The sequence below is a fragment of the Artemia sp. Qi Xiang Cuo genome, chromosome 14 (assembly GCF_049724085.1).
Source record: "Artemia sp. Qi Xiang Cuo chromosome 14, ASM4972408v1, whole genome shotgun sequence".
Classification (NCBI taxonomy): Eukaryota; Metazoa; Arthropoda; class Branchiopoda; order Anostraca; family Artemiidae; genus Artemia; species Artemia sp. Qi Xiang Cuo.
This window is the reverse complement of record NC_142807.1, coordinates 60,478,809-60,501,632: the sequence shown is the minus strand read 5'-3', so window position 1 is coordinate 60,501,632 and position 22,824 is coordinate 60,478,809. Positions and strand designations below refer to the sequence as shown.

The window sequence follows — 22,824 nt, the reverse complement described above, 5'->3', positions numbered from 1 at the left end:
GTTTGACTCGGTTATTTATTGTAATTTCTGTTCGTTTTGGGTTTCTTTTATTTATCAACGCCGATTTGTGGTAGTTTCACGCTTGGTAGATTATTTGATTTTAGTTTTGCTCATTTTTAGTTTAATGGACTTCTTTGCTTTTCTTTGAAAAACTTATTTTGTGGAATTTTTTTTAAATTAATAAATTAAAAGACCCTGTGTGTATCCAGGTGGTCAAAAGGGTGTATCTGCAGTATCTCAGGAACAACTGGTGGTATTACGTTATAACTCTCAGAACATTCTGAGGGAGATGCTGAACTAAATACAAAAACATGTGAATCCGCGAATTCACATATGTGAATCCGCATATGTGAATCCGCGATTTCAAAAGGAGGTATCTGCAATATCTCAAGAACAGATGAGGCTATTATGCTGAAACTTCCAGGGAATGTTGAGGGAATTACACCAGGGAATTACATCAAAAGACAATAAGTACATCCTTGTTGTCTTAAGGGTGTATCTCCAATGTCTCAGGAACGACTAAGAGCATAAAATTGAAACTGTCAAGACATGTTGAGGTGGATTTGATCTAAGTCAAAAGGCATTATGTGCGTTCAGGTTGTCAAAAGGGCGCTTCGGCAATGTTTCAGGAATGGCTAAGGGTATTAATTGAAAAACTTTCTTGGCATGTTGAACTAAATCAAAAGACATTGCGTGCATCCAGACTGTCAAAAGGGTGCACCTGCAATATCTCAGGAGTGCCTAAGGATGTTAAGTTGAAACTTTCTGGGAACCTTGGAAGAAATTTTACACAATATCACAAAATTACAATATCCGTTTTATCAAGATGCGTTTCATCAAAAAGTGGCTGATGAAAAAGATTTTTAGTTACTTAGCAGAAAAGCTATAAAAAAAAATAATAATAACGAATATTCACATAATAAACATAAAATAGACTATATGCTTATTTTTAGCATACCAACTAAAAAAACAGACGGAAATTTATTGACAAAAGGAATTCTAGGAAAAACTTCAAGGGCAATTTCAAACCTGAAACGAGAAGGAAACAGAGCTACATAATAAGTCTGACAGTAGAGTAAGAGGTTCCATTTCTACGACTTTATGTTCCTTTCTGTGTTATTCTGGACCTTGTATACACCTTTTCAAAGAGAGTGAGTATCCTCTCAGATGGCATTATATTTCTAATAATGTATTTTCCTTTCTGTGTTATTTTGAACCTTGTATACACCTATTCAAAGAGAGTGAGTATCCTATCACATAGCATTATACTTATACCACTTTATGTTACAGCCTGTGCTATTCTGGACCTTTTATACACCTTTTCAAAGAGAGTGAGTATCCTCTCACATGGCCTTATACTTCTACCACTTTATGTTCCATCCTGTGTTATTTGCCCACTTTATGTTCCATCCTGTTTATTGCGGCCTTTACGTTCCTTCCGGTTTTTCTGGTAATTCTATTCTAGAGGGGCATTACACCCTTTCAAAGAGAGTGAGTATCCTCTCACATAGCCTTATGCTTCTACAATGCTCGCGTACAAACAGGTCTATAGGTCTTTACACTCTAGGAACGACGCAATTTCAAAGTTCAATGTCTTTTTAGTCCAAAAAACGGTGTCTCTTCTTTTTTACTCGCCTATTATTTTTTGTATATAATCAGGTTCCATATTTGATTCTCCATCAGTTTCGAATCGTTTATATTCGAGATTACAAGCATTTTTTGTAAAAAACATTTAAATAGAAAAAATGGATAATTCTAACCTTTTTCTGGTGAGTAAAAAATATTTGCATTATAAAAACAAAACTATCATTAAGCTAAGGAAGAAATTCGTTCCTTACTCTATGAATAATGATACGTATGTACTTATTATATTTTTTTTCGTATTATATGAAAAAAACAAATAAGTATCGTAGATTTTTTAATTGTATTTTTGATTTTTTATATATTTATGGTGTCTTTTTATTTAATGTTTTTTTGAAAAAAGTTCTGCTAATTTCTTGTGTTATGGGGGGATTGGTATTAAAATACGATTTTTTATTTGATTTTCTTTTAATATAGCATCCTTTTTTATAAATTAAATTGGCTTTTTTTTTTATAAGTATCAGTGTTTTTTTTTTTATTGGTTGGTTTTTAAAAAAATAAAGTCACTGATGCATTTATGGTGTGATTTTTTTATAAATATAATTGGACTTTTTAAGGATGTTTTTGAAAAAAAGTGATTAGCTTTCGATCGGTAAATTGGGATTAGAATAAAATGTTTATTCTTTTAATTTATTAATTGTTAAAAAAGCTTCCTTTTTATTACAGTTCGATTTTTTTTTTTTTATAAAGATCAGTGTTTTTTTTAAGGATGTTTTTTTGAAAATATTTCCTTACCAGTCTGCGTTGAATAATCTCTTCCTGAAATTTAATGCGTTCAAAACCCTCACCCTCCCATTTCCACAAAAAAAAAATTTGTTACCTTATAACCCTATTTAATAAATAACATTGTTAGCTATCCTTTTTATTTAACGGACCTAATTATCTCCTAAGAGGGATTGACTGAGCCATGCTAATTAACTTTTCCACTTCTTAAATTTCTATTTATGTCTACATTTGATTGAAATCTGATAGTTTTACTTGACTGTCATATGCAATTCTTCTCCATATTGTTTAATAAGGAACGCAAATACTGCTTTTTAAGTTTGAATTTACAAATACAGTCACGGAAGCATGGACATAGGAGGGGGGAGGGTGGAGGGGGGAGGAGCAGTTGATAAAAGGCCCGCCATCCCACTAAAAAAACCTCTGATTTTTAAATCAAGATTTCTAACATAAAATGAATTATTTTCCAAAAACCCACAAGGCATTTTTGCTACATGCTAATTTTTTTTTTTTTTTTTTAATGTAATAATAGACTTGCAATAATACTCCTTCTGAGAAAAAAGCAAGATATGGCGAACCTTCATGAATACAGACCACAAGAGCATCTGTTATCAAATTCGCTGGAAAAGTTACACACGATCATCCATCGAACACTCAACTTATAGTGACAGAACCCTCTGACCCCCGCGGTGGCTCCATGGCAAACCCCCTCAAGTATTACAAAGGAGTTCAGATATAGAAGTCCAATCAGAATTTGTAAGTATATACATAATTTTTTTCTATCCTTATTTTCAAAAATAAGACAAAATTTTCTCAGGCGCATAGCTTTTTAAAAACTTAAAATTTGTTTCTAAGCTATTTAATTTTCTTTCATTAACCAAATTAGCGATATATAAAGGAGTTATTATCATTAATTTCTATAACAAAAAAAAAAACCTTACATCTTAAATTATAAATAATATACTTTATAATTAAATATTCATTTTATAAAAAAAAACTAAATATTTCAAAAAAAAACGAAAATCGAAAAAAAATTCTACTAAAAATTTAACGCAAACTATGATACTGGTATTTTCGTCCCTAATGCATTTGAATACATCCGCTATACTTATCAGATCTACCACCGCTTTTTAATCCGATTTGAATTATAAGTAGGGTCTCATGCAAATTGGACTTTAAATAGCAAGATGTATATCTTCAATAAGCAATTTACACAGTGAAAAAGGTTTTTTGACAATTTTCAAATATGTCTTCGCAGCAATGTTAAGAAACATTATTTGAATGACGGCGGGTTTGATCATTTCATTGAAACACTTAGGTGTTTTTCAAGAAAATATTTTGAGACTCTTCTTTTAGAACAGTGTTGTGAAATCTGATACCCCTCCAACTCGTGACGGGTATCGATCCTCCTACATCGAAGGAAGCCCCCGATTCTGAAGGGTTCTCCCCGGGGGGGGTGGGGGGGGGGGGGGGGGGGTCTAAAAAGGGGCCATCCAACATTTTTAATTGTTGATATGGATGGGGAAAAAAGTTCTTCTCTTTTACAAGTATTTATTTAGCCCAGGTTGAAAAAATCCATTGGTAAAAGACAGAGGAAAATACGGATTATTGAGAAAGTAACAACAACACCGCCGAGCTCCGACATATGGAGTTCGTTTCCTTTAACTGAAGCCGAGGAGCAACTACTCGTACAACATACTGCATCAGTCGAACAATGGTCAAGTTTCATCGACAGTTATAATGAAGAGGCTCAAAGAATCGAATTGGACTCATATTTTGCGTTTTTATTTTAAAAAAATTTGGAATAAAACCATTAATTTTTTCTATCATTCTCTTGTTCTAACTTACCCATTCTAAGAATACTACATTTTCCCGACAAAAAAAAAATATTTTTTTTTTTTTAACATGTTCAGTTGACATTATGAAAGACATAAGGCAATGTAACTTTTTCTTCTTCTTCTTCTTTTAATTGTTCAGGTGGTGGGACAATGACTATGAGAAATTGACAAAAGTTTATTAACTATAAAAAAATAATGATTATTTCACATAAAAAATAAAACTTTTTTTTTTCTACAGATTAAAAATATAGCACCCCCAGCGGCAGCACCATTGAGTGATGATGCAAGTATATTTACAGAACCAATTCTGTCACCACCAGCAGAGTTCAGGGATGAACCTACACTGGTTCTAGAGAATATGGAGTGGCATGAGGAATTCCTTAATGATGTTTTTGGGGAAATGGCCAGCCTGGAGGACTTAACTTGTGATATTGACATGGTTGAGGACCCAGAGTGGGCAGATAGTTTCATGCGTGAATATTTAGATGATGATGCTACAAGTAAATCTGAACTGGGTCCTCATAACGAAATTCCATCAGAGGACAATACAAGCTGGCTTGACCAATTGTCCCCAAACACCTTGGAATAAGTACTAGGGGACCTCATGTCACAACCCCCCACTGTGATTGAACAAACAGGATCAGGACGTGAAAACAGAGTTAAGTCCCTGAAATTGCCTGATTTTTATCTGTTAGAATCTGCTCTAGGTCATTTGCAAACATACAGTGTAGATTTTAGCCTTCCCGAGGAAAACGCTGGCAATATTTTAACTGACCCCGTGAAAAATCTCCATAGCTATATCGACAAAATTCGAGCACTTATTGAGATTCAGATCCAGAAATGGGGAAGTCAGGGAGGAGTTAAAGCATCAGTCAACCTAACAGTTTTCCTGTAACAGGGAGAATCAGGATACGTTTTTTATTTTAATTTTTAAACATTGAACCCGACTTTCGAAAAGTTTATAAAATAAATTTTAGAAAATATTTTCAAATTTTTAAACAAACATATTTCAAATTCTTATAAAGTTAGTTAGAGGGGAAGTGGGTCCAAAATTTTAAAAAGTGAACGCCTGGCTCTGACTCTCAGTCGTTTAAAAAAAAACTTTAGTTTAAGGGGAGCAGGTAATCTAAAAATAAAATGCCACCCAGATTTGTGGGCTACCAAAGGAGTTCAGGGTTTCAGATTTGACACTGGACTGCAATGCTTCAAATATGTATTTTTAGCAGCAGCCCATAGGACATAATATAATGAGTCAAGAATGAAAAATCTCGACCGACTTGCATGTAACGGGTGAAAAAATTTCCCTAAAGTAAATTTTGATTGTTTAGAGGGAAAATATCAGGTGTTCTTTAAAGAAATAAGCATATTCAAGAAAGCAAATGAAAATCTGGGGGTGGGGGTAGTTGTTCTCCTGTATGACACTGAATGTGGAGATGGGGGGAAAAAACCGAATCAAAAAGGGATTTTGTACTCAGTGAGGACACCGATGGTGGAAAATGTTAAAAATTTTGTATGGGTTATTTACCAGCCTCCCAAAGATGTAAATTCTTATGGTCATTTTTTCCCCGTTACGGCGATAAGTCGACTCCTCTGTCAAGGCGTTCAGAAAGGTGAACGTTTCTAGTGTCCCATATGTCTTTCCCCAGTTAGATCCGAGCGACCTTTATCAGATCACATGATACCTTGCAAAATTCATGGAAATCAAAGAATAGAAATGCCGATAGAAGGCAAAGACATTTTACAATTTAAAAATTTTCAAAATTCTCTTTTACAATCTGATAAAATGTCTTTGGATTGTTAAACAAGACTTGTTGAGGTATCAGACCCATCAAGGCCAAATATAGTCAATGACCACATACTAGTTGCATGTTCCTACGCACATGCCCATCGCGACGATAACAATAAACTGATATTGGACGAGTTTTTTTTTACTATGGACGAGGAGGGCAGTATGGAAAAGCTATTGGTTTCTTTAATAAAAACAGCAAACAGAGCAATTTCACGATTACGTCATACCAATTATCCGATGACATTGTTGGATAAAGAGCAATTGGCGTTGGAAAAGGGGACACTTTTTTGGGTGTGTAGGAATGCCCTTGCCCCAAAAGATGCGGTGCAGGATCACAATCACCTTAGTAGCCCCAATTCAACGTGACAAAGTAATTTTCGAGGGTGGGCTCACAATTAATGTACTTTAAAAATTAAACATCAACTTTCTCTAACGGTTTTTATACATAACTCTAACTACGATCTGAAGTTTGTGATACCCGCCTTGACACATATTCAAAGAAATGGAACAGTGGATGATGATGCATGGGTGATAGACAGCTTTACGTACAAAATCATACCTAAGTCATCGGAAAAGTTGCTTGTTTTGGAATTTATGTGGAAATTTGTTGAATCCGGTGGGGAGTAAACGAATAAAATTCGCTTTTTAGAGTCCTACAGTTTTTGTCACAAATCATTGAGCGACTTAATTCAGGTGAAGAAAAACGATGACGGCAGCAATTCTTTCCCCCGTCTAAATCAACAATTTCCAAATGATTTATGTGTTTTGTTAACGGTCAAGGGCATATATCCTTATGATTATTATTGTTCCATGTCGAGATTCGCCGAGGAGGCTATTCCTTGTATTGAATCGTTTTACGACAGTCTTCACGATCGTAGTTGCACCCCCGAGGAATACAGTTTTGCTAAAAAAGTTTGGGCAGAGGGAGGGTGTAAACATGGATTTGACTACTGCAAGCTGTATTTGTCGAGTGACGTGTTAACTTTGTTAGACATTATGTGTAAAAATACGGATAAAATCTATGAGGAGTTTAATCTTGATTTGGGCTATTATTTTTCTTCGCCTCATCTAGTGATGGACCTCATCCTGAAAATTAGAGGGGAAAAAATCGGGCTAATCACTGACATTGATCAGCATCTGTTCATCGAGAGGTCAATGAGGGGGGGTTTTGTATTTCACGGAGACCGTATCTTGGAAACTGATCCTACGGGGGAGAAGACGGGGACAAAATCGAATGCAGTTTTCCTCGATATGAATTCTCTCTACCCCTCGGCCATGTCCCATTATGCACTACCTTGCGGCGACTATAAATGGCTCAATGACCCTCAAGCTCCCCATTTCCCCAACATTGGCGACGACAGGGGTGAGGAGACTGAACCGGGGGGATGGTTTTTTGAAATAGATGGAGAGATACCAGTCGAGCTTCACGATTCAGTAAAGGATTTTGTTTTACCGTGTATCAATAGACCTGTGACAAAGGAATCTTTGAGTCCTCTCAATAGGATTTAAGTCGAAGTTTACTGATTACATTTTGAGCCTTCAAAACAAAAACTTATTTCCGATCGTGTGCCAAAAAAAAACATAGATGTAAACCATGTATCGTTAAATTTATGTGCAAAAATGGTTTAAACGTATCAAAGGTTCACCGGTCCCTCGAATTTAGTCAACAACCATAGTTGAAAACGTGTTTTGACACTTTTGTCAGCAAACATTCTGCAGCAAAGACGAAAGCCGAAAAAGAAATTGATAAACTCATTTTGAATTCAGCTTTCTGCAAAATGTGTGAGAGTGTTCGCAATAGGAAGCGTTGTGACGTTTTGACCGATCTAGAACAATGTGCTCGAATTATTGCCGATCCCAATTACACTTCCTTGACAATCATTGGCCCGGACATGGTACTTTTGAATAGGAAAAAAAGATGCATTGTCCTAAATAAAAATATTGCTGCAGGCAGTGCTATCTTGTAGATCTAAAAAAAGCTCATGTTGGAGTTTTAATACAATGTGGCTAGGGTACAGTGGCCAGAATAGGGGCAAGTAGAGGTCTGCTACGGTGACACGGATTCTCTACTGCTCAAAGTAAAAACATCAAATCTAATCGATGATTTGGCGCACGGTGAAATTATCTGCTCACGGATGGACTACACCAATTGGAGTGGTGATCTTTACCATGAGCTAGTAAATCGTCGGGCGCCCAATAAGCTTTTATTTTTTAAATCTGAAACGGGTCGCGACTTGATTTCCCAGGGTATGTGTGTCGGTCCGAAGGTGTACTTTATACAGACACACGACGAGGAAATCAAGAAACGTTGCAAAGGAGTACCCAATCACTATGTGGACAAGAATTTCAATATGGACATTTATAGGAATTGTATTACTGAAAATACAATTCCACGAGCCAAATTGTTGGCAATTCGTTCGTTGAAGTACAAGAACTATACTGTAAATGTATAAAAAATAGCCATGAGTACCATTTCCGACAATGTCTATGTTTGTCAAGATGGTGTGACCACCCTCCCCCTTGGTCACTATTTAACTTCAGACCGTACCGAATGTATTGCCCACAGGGAAAGTCTCGGTTTAAATAAAGTCCTGTAACTAATTTCCTAAAAACCTTTGGGGGGGGGGGGCCTCGCGGCCCGGGGGGGGGGGGGGCCTCGCGGCGGGGGGGGCGGCCGCCGCCAGCGCGGGAGGCGCACCGTCACCAAAGTTATCTTTTTTTTTGGACTTAGAGCAGATTTTTTCAAGTGCCATCTCTAATTTAATGTTTTATTTTCTCTGTAAAAAAAAAAAAAATGTTTTTCTCTCTCTATACCCATGTAAATGTTGTTGTTGTATTTTTATTATAAATAAATTAAAAAAAAAAAAATTTATTTTTTAAAGTGCTCTATCTCTAATTTAATGTTTTTTTTTTCTCTGTAAAAAAAAAAAAAAGTTTTTTTTTTCTGTGTGTAACTATGTAAATATTGTTGTTTTTGCTGTATTTTTTATTATGAATAAATTTTAAAAAAAAAAGTTTATTTTTTAAATGTATTGTTACTTTTTTACCTGCATATAATAAAAGAAAAAATATGATTCTTTGTCTTTTGTCTTTGTCTTCTTGAAGAACAGAGTAGTAGGGAAAAAAAAAAATTATTTAGTCATTAGACAATTAGGGTCTACAGTTAGTTGTCCAGGTGAACTGTTGAAAGGAACATGTATCAATTTAAAACACCGTTCAGATCGTTTCTGTGTGGGCCCTCAATGTCGGGCAAAACAACACTCTTAACTAAAATAATTAAAAAGTGTGATAAAATGTTTGCAGAAAAGCCGAAAAAAATATACTAGTGCTAGAGTATTTGGCAGGAGTCGTACAATAAAATAAAAGCAATTGGTGCTATGGGATCGATGATGCAGATACAGTTCATACAGGGACTTGATGTTTTCAACATTATTGAACCAAACTCTTGGCTGATCATTGACGATCTGGCTGAATCTATTGAACAATGGTCTCAGCACATGTTGCAATTGTTCACTGTTCGCTCTCATCATGAACAAATTTCCGTTACTCTGGTTCTACACAATCTCTTTCATCAGAGCAAATGTATGCGAACACTTGCTTTGAACTGCACCTACTATATCATCTACAGAGTTGTTCGTGATTCTAGCTCGCTAATAACCCTCAATAAACAAATCTATCCAGGTGCCCCTAAATTTCTGCTCTCGGCATACGATCAGGCAACTAGTAAGTCCCACGGCTATATCCTGTTGGATCTTAATCAAAATACACCCGAGGATCTGCGTGTTGTCACAGATATTTTCGACAATGAAATTACAGTATATCTCCCGGTGAACACTAAAAAGACCTATGAGTTACTATCATGACACTGAAGAAACTCGATTACAATCAGAATGTTTCTTCATTCAAAATCACCTGAAAACCTCAGCTTGGGGCGTCAAGACTCTAACTCGTCAATGACGCCTCTGTTAGTCATGTAATATACTGATTACTTTTGAATTTTAACGTGTGAAGTTCTCAACTGAAAGAAGTAGTTAAGTGACAGGAACAGCAACATCATTCCATTGTACTTACTTTGGCCTCTAAAAACAAAGGGAATATTTTTCAAAATAAACGAATTCGTCCGGCAGGCGGTAGCTTTTTTACACTTTTAATGCCAATAATGGCACGACTTGTAAAAACAGTTCTTTCTAGATGAAACGACCCTATAAATTGACTCCAATAAAACTAACTGTCTCACCCTTGAAACTCTTTGATAATTATCTGAGTCAAGTTCTTGACAGTGAAACTATTGAGGATGATAAAAAAATGATTTTAATTAAAGATTAACTTCGTTGATTGAGAAAAGACTATCGATCGAATCCCAATGTTGCTGCTAATCCTATAAAAGAATAATCTTCTCAAGAATCACCTGCTGGTGGTGGAACACAATTAAAGTTGTTGTTATTGTTTTAATTTGTATTGAATATTGGAAATATGAGCCCCAAAAATTCGCTTGAGAAAATAACACGACTCCTACTCTATCTCTTGGAAAGTGATCAAATTCAAGTTGAGAGCAATGGGGAAAGGATTATAATTCAGGGCAAGAGCTATAATCTACTTGATTTAATGTATGACATGGTTAAAAATCGTAAATGACTATTATCATTTGACACTCGTCTATACAACTTTCTAAATACATTAAACTTCCCCAAAAGTCTTATTGGCAATAGACAAATTCTAAAAAAATTAAATGAACGTGTATCATCATCAACATTAAAAGATGAACTTGAAGAAGAAGAAGATTTTAAATCAATTTTGGAAAATACTAGCACACTACTGATAGCTAGACAAAAGTGAAGACGTATCAAGTCCACATCTCCACCACCAGCAGCAGCAGCAGCCAGTATACAAAAGGGTAGCGGACGTTACACAACGTGTTTACATTCAAAATGGCTGAAGTTCTGAAAGGTGTTTATGAAAATATTGGCAAGATGGGGAGTTTAAGTTCCTCCGCAACTCTTTCCGAAGTCACGGGTGGTCGCACTAAAAGTGTACAAGACTATCTACAAAGTGAGCCAAGTCACACTCTGCATAGAAATCATAGACTTCGTGCCAATCAATATCGAAAAACTAAATCCTTTTACCCACTGGATATAATGCAAGCAGATCTCTTGACTCTAGACGAGGTTCAAAGACATCACAATACACCGTACAAGTACATTCTACTTGCAATCAGTGTTTATAGTCGCTAGGCATATGCACTTCCATTGCGATCAAAGAGAGGTGTTGAAGTTGCTCAGGCCATTGAAAGTATTCTCGAACAGGATTCATATAAAAAAATTCAAACGGATCGCGGTAGTGAATTTGTTAATCCTCATGTTGCAAAAGTACTAGAGAAATATAGTACACTGCTCTATCATAGTCACAGTCCGATAAAGGTTGCATTGGCCGAACGATTGATAAGAACTATTCAACTTTTAATTTCAAGATATTGTACATTGAAAAATACATCGGCTTTTATTCATGATCTAGATAAAATCATGTTGATTTATAATCAATGACCTCATCGATCATTTTCCAACTCTACACCAACGGAAGTTCATCATTCAGATCATAATACAATTGACACCTTTCTTGAACAATATTCCAATGAATCAAAGGTCAAGAAAAAAAAATTCAATTTTGGTGATACTGTTCGAATTAATAGAACAACTAATGTTTTTGAAAAGGGGAATTACTTGTGGTTCACTGAACTTTTTAAAGTGGCAAAAATCCTAGACACTAAACCCATAACTTATCGCCTGCGTGATACCAAAGATGAAGAGATTCTCGGTGGCTTTTATGACTATGAGTTGCAAAAAGTTAAAAATGCTAGTGAAATCTACCAAATTGAAAAGATATTAAAGACACGTACTCGCAGGGGTAAGAAACAGTTACTTATTCGCTGGCTAGGATCCAACTCTGATTTTGATTCTTGGATCGGTGTTGAAGATATTGACAATGCCCAATGATTTCTATGTAACATTCATGTCCAACGTTTCCGATCCTCTCTACAATGACTTGAATAGGACAAGTGATTTTTGGACAAAACTCTCACCCGCCATCAAATTTGACGGTGCATATGAAGTGGCCCTTGTCGACTGTATCCTCAAAAATACCTACGACATCCTGAGAAAGGATCGCGTGTATGATATAAAAGTTATACCCTTCGATTGGACTATGAATGGGTTGGGCTCTGTCGACTATGAATGGGTTGAAGCACTTAAATCTAGTGACTATCCACATGTCAGATTGAAATATATTGAATATGATAACATGGGGGATTTGTGTCGTACAATCAATAGAAAAATCTCATATCGTAAGAATGGTACATTCAGTTTTAATTATTCATTGGAACATGATAGGATTTACATTAGCTCACCTGTTGACACTGAAACAATTATTCTCAATGACAATTTTAGAGATGTTCTTGGCTTTAAACAGAATATGATCCATGGGAAAAATGCTGGCGCCGTGTACGGGATGGATCAAGTTATTTTTGGTGATTATCCACATGGTTTCGCCTCGGACTCTTGCATATATCTCTCTGCATCCTGAGTGGAAACGTCAAGAGTCGTTAATTCAAATGTCACCCTCCTACGTGTTCTTGAACGAAAAACATCACATGAACTTTTTCATATCTTTAATATAAAGAATCTTAAGTATTTTCATGTAAACACTTCATATTTGGAACTCTGTCAGTTAACACTAAGAAGTGAATTGGTTGATCCTCTAGCAATAACACAAGGCCTAGCAGTGATTACATTTCATTTTCGACCCATTGTCAACGACAACGGTACAATAACCTAAAAAATGAACAATAGAAGAATTCCATTTGTCTGTCCCTATATCGATTGTTATCTTGGTGCTTTGAGTCCACGTCAAATAGGCAATGGATTGGACTATTACAAGGGGCGTACTACAATGTCTGGCTATGGTCTTGGTAGCTGGTTTGCTAAGCTATTTCATACTGCACTACCCCTTGCCAGAAAATATCTTGTACCTGCTGCATCAAATTTAGCAGCCTCCACAGTACAGGACTGGGTGTCGGGCAAGAATTTCAAGGAGAGTGTTAAAGAAAATATTAGATCTTCAGCAAGAACCGTTGGTGAAGAATCAAAATCTAGACAAAATGGGTAGGGATTGAAAAGGATGCGTTTACGTCATTCACTCATCAGTCTCCAGCCAGGCAGGAAGCAAAGGACATAAACAAGGACTTTCAGAAATAAAACCACGAAGACCAATCAGCAGCAGAAGAAGAAGCAGAAAAAGAGTGTTAGATCAAAGAAGGATTTCTTCTCTTAAGATGACTTATCTCCCTCACAAGGAATCATATCCATCAATCAGTTCCTCATTGAATCTATTCAATGCTGAAAATGTTGATGTCAGTGTCAAGTATGGCTACTATGAACAATTTCATCCCCAACAACCCCTCTCGGAAAATATACACTTTCAAATATTTTCCAATGAAGACTCTTTCATTGATTTGTCGTCAACATTTATTGATTTAAATGTTGTGGTGAAGAAAAAGTCAGATAATACAACTCCAAATGCCGGCGATGGTCTCTCCTATGAAAACTGTATTCTACACAACCTATTCAAACAAATTAATTTATTTATTAATGGAACATTGGTGAGCACTAGCAATAATTTATCCAACTATGCAAGCTACATACAATTTATGATGATGACACCAAAGGCGTACAAGGAGATGAGAGGACAATCATTGGGCTATGAATATCGAACAGGTGTTGATACTGACGGTGAGTTGACTACTGCAGTGACCCAGGAGTATCATCTAGTTGGAAAATTAAATCATGAGATATTCAATGTATCCCAAGAGCTACCCCCCAATGTCAAGATTGACATAAAGTTACAGATGGCCCCATCGAATTTCATTCTGAGAAAAACACTTCCTGCAGCACCTGATGCAAATGTTATTATCACATCGGCAATTCTCCACGTCCGAAAACAACAAGTTATGAGCTCTGTTGCATTGGCAGTGGAAAAGCTAAGAGCCAATGGTAACAATATTAAACTTCTTGTCCCCCATACAATCACCAATCAACGTCACATTGCCACTGGTTCTCGTAGCTATAGCGATTCATCGTTTATCAATGGAGAAATCCCATCAAAATTGGCTTTGGCCTTTGTGAAGAGTGGCAGCGCCGTTGGATCCTGGACTGAATCCCCCCATGATTTTAATTTTCTCGGTCTATCTAGCCTCGTGTGCAAAGTGAATGGTATTCAACTGTACACTCTATCATTTGACAAAAAATACTATAGAACTCTGTACGAGTTGGCCATGTAATCACTATACCAGGATTCTCAATTTTTTAAAATTGGAATAACTTATTCGATATTTCCCAAAGAGCTTAGGACTACTTTTTTGAATCTGTCTGGCCCTTATGATATGACCTGAGTACGAACTGGGAATTCTCGCCTAGATCGTACATTTGCTAATGCCTTGACTAATAGTATAATACAACTATCACTGAGTCAGTTATATACATATCGTGACATCCCGCCCGATGGCAGTGCTCTAATAGACCTAGCACCATGAACACAAACCAAATAATCAATGTATTTAGTATGGATCCATACATGTCCCAATACAAGTCCTATTACATACCCTCTGACTTCATTGAAAAAATTCAAAGTGATAACAATATCCTAATCATTGTTAATAGCAGTCCATCGACTTTGAAGACCGGTCAGGGGCTATGCGTCTTTCAAACAGCAAAGAATATTGAATTTTTTTATCCTCTGGGCCTATCGTATAAATTATACGTTCCATACATCAGCAACTTTATTGAAAGCAGTGGGAAAACCATTATTCAAAATCATCGAAGAGTACAGGATTTAGCGACTATGACATGCGGCTTTCATGCACTACTCTTTTTCATGTTCAGATGTCGTGGCTACACCTACAAGCAGTTTCTCAACATATACGTTGACTTACCTCAATTGAACTAATTTATTGTGTAGAATATAATTAAACTTGTTTTTTTTTTTTATTTTTGTTCCATAAGATTAAATTTTTATAAAGTTTTTTTTGAAATTGTTTATTAATAAAAAAAAAAATTATATACATGATAAAACGACTTTTCTACTCTTTTAGATTTCATCAACTACTAGGTATTTGTCGACAACAACTAGTGCAGGTAGATTATTTGAATTCACAATGTACTGATTCTGATGTACTGCAATGTCGGGGTCACATTTTCTACAGTAGAGTGTGACTTCACTCTTGTCATATCTCTTTGTATAGTCAATGATACTATTCTCATTCATTCTATAGAATTCATATGTTTCAATTTTCGTATTTGAAGCAATTTCATAAACAGTGTCGTCAAGTGTCGAATCACATTCCGTCACAGCCAAATAAAAATCAGTGTGCTGATAATCAAAACATACATTTCCTTCACAAGAATTAGGTAGAAACCCTAGTATCTTGTTGTTCCAACAGTTGAATCATTGACCTGGTTCCTCCTCCCAGAACAATCTAAAACCACGACGATACCAATCTCGTAGCATTAAACTAAAATCACGGTTAGGATTCTTTCCAATCATACTGGGATATGTACTCTCCCACTGCTTACATTTTTCATAATGACAATTGGAGCATAGGTGGCCTCTAGGATGAGAGTCACACACCTCTTCAAGACAGGAATTACAACCTTTAATTTGTACAGCATATCCTCTATGCAATTTACACGGGTTGCATAATCTACACTTTTCATCATACTCCTCAATCATTGTGCAATTCTCACATGATGACCAACTGCCCAGTGAGTATATACATAGTGGGCATGTATGAAACATTTTGTCATGTGTTGACGCTCTCACTGCCACAATGAAACTGAGCTAGCAACATCAAAAAATTGCCCGATATAGAGAGAGAGAGAGGAGTAAATCATCCTTGAGCACCATCTTTCTTATGAAAAAAAAAGTCCTAAATTTATAAAAACTAACGATTAAAATCAAATTCAAAAGATAGTATTGATGCGTAGTGAACATTAGATAAGTAATTTGTGTAAATGCATTTTAACAGCACCGTAGAATCTACGGGATAGAGTATACGTTCGAAGCACCAGATGCCGTCACCTTGTTGCTTAGCTCACAAGACAATATCTTCCTTTGGATTTAAAGCAATAGACAATCATCATCTATACTCCAACGCTTTTCCATAGGACCAAGATAACCCGTGATTAGATCTGTACCAACTCTCTACATTTTTTAGAGTCCTAACTCTCTCACAACCAACATCAGACTAATCAGAATCTCTTTTTTTGTACTCAAAATATACGCTAGTCTACTATAGAAAAAAAAAAAAAAATACCATTGATTTAGAAACAGTTTTATTGAACATAATTACAATAATAATATTCACTGATGCATTTTGTTCTCATCAATATATTTCGATAGAACATCTAATGCTGACCGAAGTTTGTTTATATGGAGAATATTTACTTTTCCAGCAAAACACAGCTGTTCCTCCTGCTTAAATTTGCTTAATGATATCACATATCTAGCATACATAATGTCCCATTCAAGACATAGTCTACAACCAGTAGTTATTTCCACAGCTACATTAGGTACTCGTATATCGTTGCTACTGCTGCTGTCAGTTCCATCAATAATCTCCAATAGTGTAAATGCACCACTCATTTTTTTTTCTCCACTAATATCCTCGCAAATAAAAACTATTCTTTTTGAATCCAATTCTCTTACTAATATGAATTGTAGTGAAAACCATTCATTTTATTCAAATCCTAATCACGTATCAAGTTATACACGTTCCTCTTGGCAAAGAGTGTGATGACCTGTAGCTACTAGAAAAACCTGTTTGTACGGGGGAGTAGTAGAATACAGAAAGGAACATAAAGTCGTAGAAGTATAAGGCCATGTGGGAGGATACTCACTCTCTTTGAAAAGGTGTATACAAGGTCCAGAATAACACAGAAAGGAACATAAAGTCGTAGAAGTATAAGGCCATGTGAGAGGATACTCACTCTCTTTGAAAAGGTGTATACAAGGTCCAGAATAACACAGAAAGGAACATAAAGTCGTAGAAGTATAAGGCCATGTGAGAGGATACTCACTCTCTTTGAAAAGGTGTATACAAGGTCCAGAATAACACAGAAAGGAACATAAAGTCGTAGAAATGGAACCTCTTACTCTACTTCTGACTTAAAACGGAATGAGCTTATTATGGATAAATAGGTGAATGCAAAGAATTATCCAACGGATATAAAAGCCAACATTTCAGGTACTAGCGTGAATGAATAAATGAAACCTCAACGAACAGAAATTAGAATAAATTAACCTCTAAAGCATAAAAAGAACAGTAATAATCACAAATAAGACTAGGGCTACCGTCCCTTGAATCTCCTTAATTCTAGGATGTTATTTGCGCCTTAATCACAAAAGAAGTAAAATAATTTGTTCTTTCTTCATTATTATTCAAACATTTCAAAAATAAATAATCCTCATCCTTCCAGGAAATAATTTTTTTTTTAGTACCAGTATGTTCTAAACGATCATTTTAGGGCTACTTGTCTGTTGTAAGCTGTAATAGATGTCTATCAATATTTTATTCCTTTTTAATACATTCTTTTCAAATAAACAGAAAAATAATAAGTGAATCATTTATTCATTCGCTAATACAAATTGTCACTTCAGCAAACTGAAAAACAGGCCTAAAAATAATATTTTAAATTTGAAAATATTATGTAGGCATCAATTTTCTACAATTGAAAAAATACAATAAAAGTTAAAAATTTTGAAACAAAAAACTGTCTTTTTTTATTAATTAAATTTTTTGCCATGAAAGACGTTTTTCAAAGGAAAGGAAACGGCTACGTTAAACCAAAGATGCGCAGAAATAAAGTGTTGAGGAAGGTTGGCAACTAAAAGGGACTGGTTGCCCTTCAGCCATTTTTGACTCTTAAAAAATGCTAGGACTTTCAATCTCCATTTGAAAGAGTCACCTTCAAAATTTGAACGACAACCCCTTCCGTACTAAAACAAAGTTATACATAAGGGCCACTTCACTCTATACTTAGGCAGCGCTATTGCGCTGCTTATGATAAAACAAAATAAAGTTGATACCACTTCAGTGAAGAACAAATGACAAAGTTTCTTATGCACGTTCTGTTGCTAGTAAAAAACAATTTCAGGGTTTCGTTTGCTATTAGCACGGGTCACTTCTTATAGCTCATTATCACGAAGGGCTTGGTAAGGCATGGCTTTTAAAAGTTCTGAAATATTAAAGTAACCCTTATTACCCTCCTTGCTGACAGAGATATGAACTACCGGTAAAAATTGCAACACAGTTGCCTAATTTTTTTTTGCCAGGTGATAAAGTTCTATTGGCAAGGGTAATAATTTGTTCTTTATCCATCATCTTTGACAATAAAACAGCAATAGCTTTTATCGATGTGAAAGTAGTGACAATATAATATTCCTGATCTAAATGTGGGACGTCCAAAAACGAGATAGGAGGCTGGTCCGTCTTCTCAAGTATCAAGAACTGTACTGCGACTGACCAAGACCAAGCTGACTTCTGAATAAGGGAGATCGAAAGGGGATAGGAGGTTTGCATGCTTTATGAAGTAACAACGACATTGAAAATGAAATATGGTTTTTTGAATTGGTTAAGTGGAACTTACATTTTAAAAATCACATCTTTGAAAAATGGACCTTAAAAATTGGACGGAATCGAAAATTCATTTTGTGACGAAAGACGATGTGCTATTTTTGGTTACAGTAGCACCACATTAAAAAAAACAAGGGTTGAAATAAGCAAAAAAGGCTAAAAACATGTGGTACTAAACAGATAGCTTTCTTTTAAAAGATGGCATTCATGTCTTTCGGAATCAACTTATTGTTAATGTTTAAATGTAGGGAGGAAAATATGCCGGAAATAAAGAGGAAAATAAGGAGGAAATACGGAGGAAAACGGAAAACAAAATAGTACGGAAAACGATAGTTGTCAAATTTAACCAATCAAATTCGTTTATTTGTTTTCACAGTTCAACGAGACGATACCTATAAAACGTGGTAGCCTACCGCCGAAAAAACTTCATAATTTTGAAAAAAAACTCATGATTTTCAGGTATGTATGGAATATTGGATCTAGGATTGGTCAAAATTATTTATGCCTCCCTTTGAACAGACAAAAATGCTTCTATTGTGATATTCCCTTGTACGTTTGTATTCCTGTTGTTTTTTATGGCTCCCGATACATGGGCGTAGGCAGGATTAGGCAGCATATTGTCTAGGGGGGGCAGTCGATAGTGTGATGGAGTTTTATCAACTGCTTTTTCCAAACCATCTGCTTTTTCAGCCATATCTAATGTAAATTTGAAGGTCTAGGGGGGGGGGGCAGCTGCCCCCTCCCCCCCCTTTCTTACGCCCATGTCCCCATAGTTAAGTCTCAATTGTGTTATAAATTGTGCAAAGTTTTGATGAATTTATGAAAATAGCACGTTAAACCTGTTCTATGCAATCAGGAGCACCAATTTATGAGGGGTATATTTGTGCTCTAGATCCCAAACTAGATTTTGAAAAAAATTCATTTAGGGTTATTCATTAAAAAAATGCCTTTTTTGGTTGTTTTCATTGAAAAAAACAGAAAAAAAAACACTCCCCTCCTCCTTATATTTTCGTTAATCTTCGTTAATTCTAAATTGCTTTTCGTCAGTTTTAGATATGTAATCGAAATGATTTTCTTGATAATAAAAAATTGTCCCTGGTTCAAAACCATCCCTAGAAATTTCAAAATAAATCTTTTTTGTTTCCATTCCTGTTTTCTAAAATTTTAGGTCAAATAGCCATGGCGGACGAAAAGCTTCAATTAATAAATATTACATCACTGGAGATGTTTACGGCTCTGGATTTTCAAAACAAGATAAAAGCTGACACTTTCAGATTAAAGGTCAGATAATTGAAAGCGCATCTGTTCTCTTTCCTTTAAAACTTTATGTTTGAAGAGAAGCTTTTCTTTATTAGTGCTGCCTCCGTTTTCTGGAATTACAAATTTTGATTCCATCCGCAGCTATAAAAAGCTCAATACTGAGGCGAGTATGTATAAATATCCAGTGTTTAAAATAGCACTGGAAAAAAAACAAAAAAAAGTTGTGTCAAAAATTAATTTGAAAATGTAATTACAATTTTCCATTGCCTACGGTTTCATTGTGACAACTCATAAAGCTGTTTTTGTGGCGAAATTTGCATTTTTTTTTTTTTTTTTTAGATTTAACATTTAAAAAATTTCTATAATTTGGTCTTCTATGTAGAATTCAGGACGTAAGGAGAATTTTTCTAGTTGCCGTCCATTTTGGGCAATGATCGAAAATTTTTTAGTCTGACACGCCCAAAAACTTATGTGAACTTCCAAATAATGCATAGAAAAGTGCATTAGGAAAATTCTATTATTCTATTTTCTATGTATTCCTAATTGATTTTTTGAAACATGATAGATTCGTCACGAACTCTGTCGAGGCCATCTTATATTATGTTAATAAGCCTACTGTTTGCAAATATCCTCTTAGGGGAATTAAAATGCAACATAAATGGTTCAGGTTACTCATGGCCATTACAAATTTTTCTGAATCAGAAAATTTTTAGAGAAATAAGAAAATAGGAAGAAAATTTCAGGCCTCGTTCAGCATACTCATTTGTTATTGACAACACCTAATTGTTGCTGATTTTGAATTAATAACTAAGGTACCAAGGACATCAAAAAAACATTTTACGCCCCTGAGCCCATTTTGGGTCTGTTCATACTTGAAACACTGGTGATGTGAATGCTATTGATTCACAAAGATAAATCCGCTTTAAAAGAAAGGCTACCCTTTCCTAGGCTGTTTGGTACCATTTAGCTTATTATTTAGCTTTTTTTTACTTATTTTAGGTTTTTTGCAGAATTTCTGTCACCATTGTTTTTTTAAGTTATACACGGAACTACCAAAAACTATGTAAATACACTTAAGGTCCTCTTCATTAAAAGCAGAATTCCTGACTTTTCCAAATTTTTTAAGACATATTTATGGCTGTATAAGTTTCCAAATAACCAGTTCAAATAATCGCAAATTATTATCACTGTCCTTGGTATCTTAGTGCAAAACAAAGACTATATATTAGTAGACTCCAAACATCTGATGAAGTTCATGAAAAAAGCTGGGAGGAGATTGATTTCTCGTAGAGGTATACAACTATACCTTTAGGATACAGCCTCTAATATAACTCTTAGTATAATAATCGAATAACCAGATTTCATTTTCACTGGTCTTGGTAGTTAAACAGCAAGTAGCAGGAGACTGAATTTTTCGCCGTGCTTCACTTGGTGAAAAAAAAGTCAGTTTTTTTTTTCACTTTCGAAAAACAAGTTTAATTTCATATTTTTCATTTGGCAAACTTTTTGCATATTTATATTGACAAAATATTATGTGCTATCGGCAGTCAAATTAAACCATAAGATGCTTTTTAAAATGTTGAGTATAGATACTCATCTTCAGCTAAAATTTTTTATAACCATTCCACATATACGTGACATTATTTATCTGAAAAATATTTTTCTTAAATCAAGGCCCTAAACGAACTTTCCAAAAGTCGCAAGCTATCTTGATCGCTTTTTCATGCTGTATGCCAATTTTCAGAAAAAAATATATATATATATATATATATATATATATATATATATATATATATATATATATATATATATATATATATATATATATATATATATATATATATATATATATATATATATATATATATATATATATATATATATATATATATATATATATATATATATATATATATATATATATATTAAAAGTAAAAAATTGTATTAAAAGTAAAAAATGGAAGATATATTATTTCAAATTTAAATTCAAAAATGGCAAAAAAGTAATCTCTAAATTAAAATAACAATTTGCAAAAAAGAAAAAACTTTGATTTTTAGTCTTTTTAAATCCCCAAGATTCAAAAAGTAATTTTGGACATTCTCATGTTTTTATTTTTTATTTTTTATGCAATAAAATGCAAGCAAGCAAACTCCGAGAATTATTCTCAGGAAAATAATTGAGCATTAAAAAAATAACGTTTTTCAGTTTCAAGACATAGTATTTTCAGTTTTTTTTTTAACATAAGGACTTGTAAGACGCTGTGGAGCTTTTTTTTTGTCTGTTAAGACAAAAAGAAAAGTTGTGGAGCTTATCTACATGGAGCTTATCTACATATGATACAAAATTTCTGAACTTACATTTTATTTAGTATCCTTCAGTCGTAACCGTCCGTACCAAAACTAATGACTAAAAACAAAAAAGCAACTGAACGCATCTATGAAAAGATCTTCGCAACAAAAGAACTGATCCGACTTGAGGTTCTTCAGAAGATGCAGACGCAATCAAAAAGCATTATCAAACTTGAAAGCCTTGCTTTCTATTCCATTCGCTTGAGACAAGTGATTAAAAGCACTATTGGACCAAAAGATTTAGGTGCTTAGGTCTAATTAAAGACGCATAAAGAATATACTTCATAGAGCTTGTTTCCAAGAAAGATCGAAGTTACGAAAGAAGGAAAGAAAAATAATTCCTTTTTTTTATATATAAGTAAGATGCAAATAAAGAAATACATAAGTAAAGGGCAAAACTCTAAGTAAAAAAGTGAATAAAATACAATAGAAACAAATATTTTTATTTCAGTATCGGAAACCTTTACAAAATAAAATAATAAACAGCTAAAACATACAAAGGAATAACAAAAAACGAAGAAACTCAGAAGTTTAAACTCTTTTCA

At 34.7% G+C, this 22,824-nt stretch overlaps 1 protein-coding gene across 1 annotated transcript in view; it reads right to left on the bottom strand.

Moving 5' to 3' along the window:
* The window catches only part of LOC148944713 (uncharacterized), a 53,510-nt gene extending 31,065 nt beyond the window's left edge, over positions 1-22,445 (bottom strand). Inside the window, exon 1 of the mRNA XM_089100004.1 lies at positions 22,289-22,445. The gene's annotated coding sequence lies outside the window, so the exon portion shown is untranslated. The remainder of the gene's footprint in view (positions 1-22,288) is intronic.
* Between the last annotated feature and the right edge of the window lie 379 nt (positions 22,446-22,824).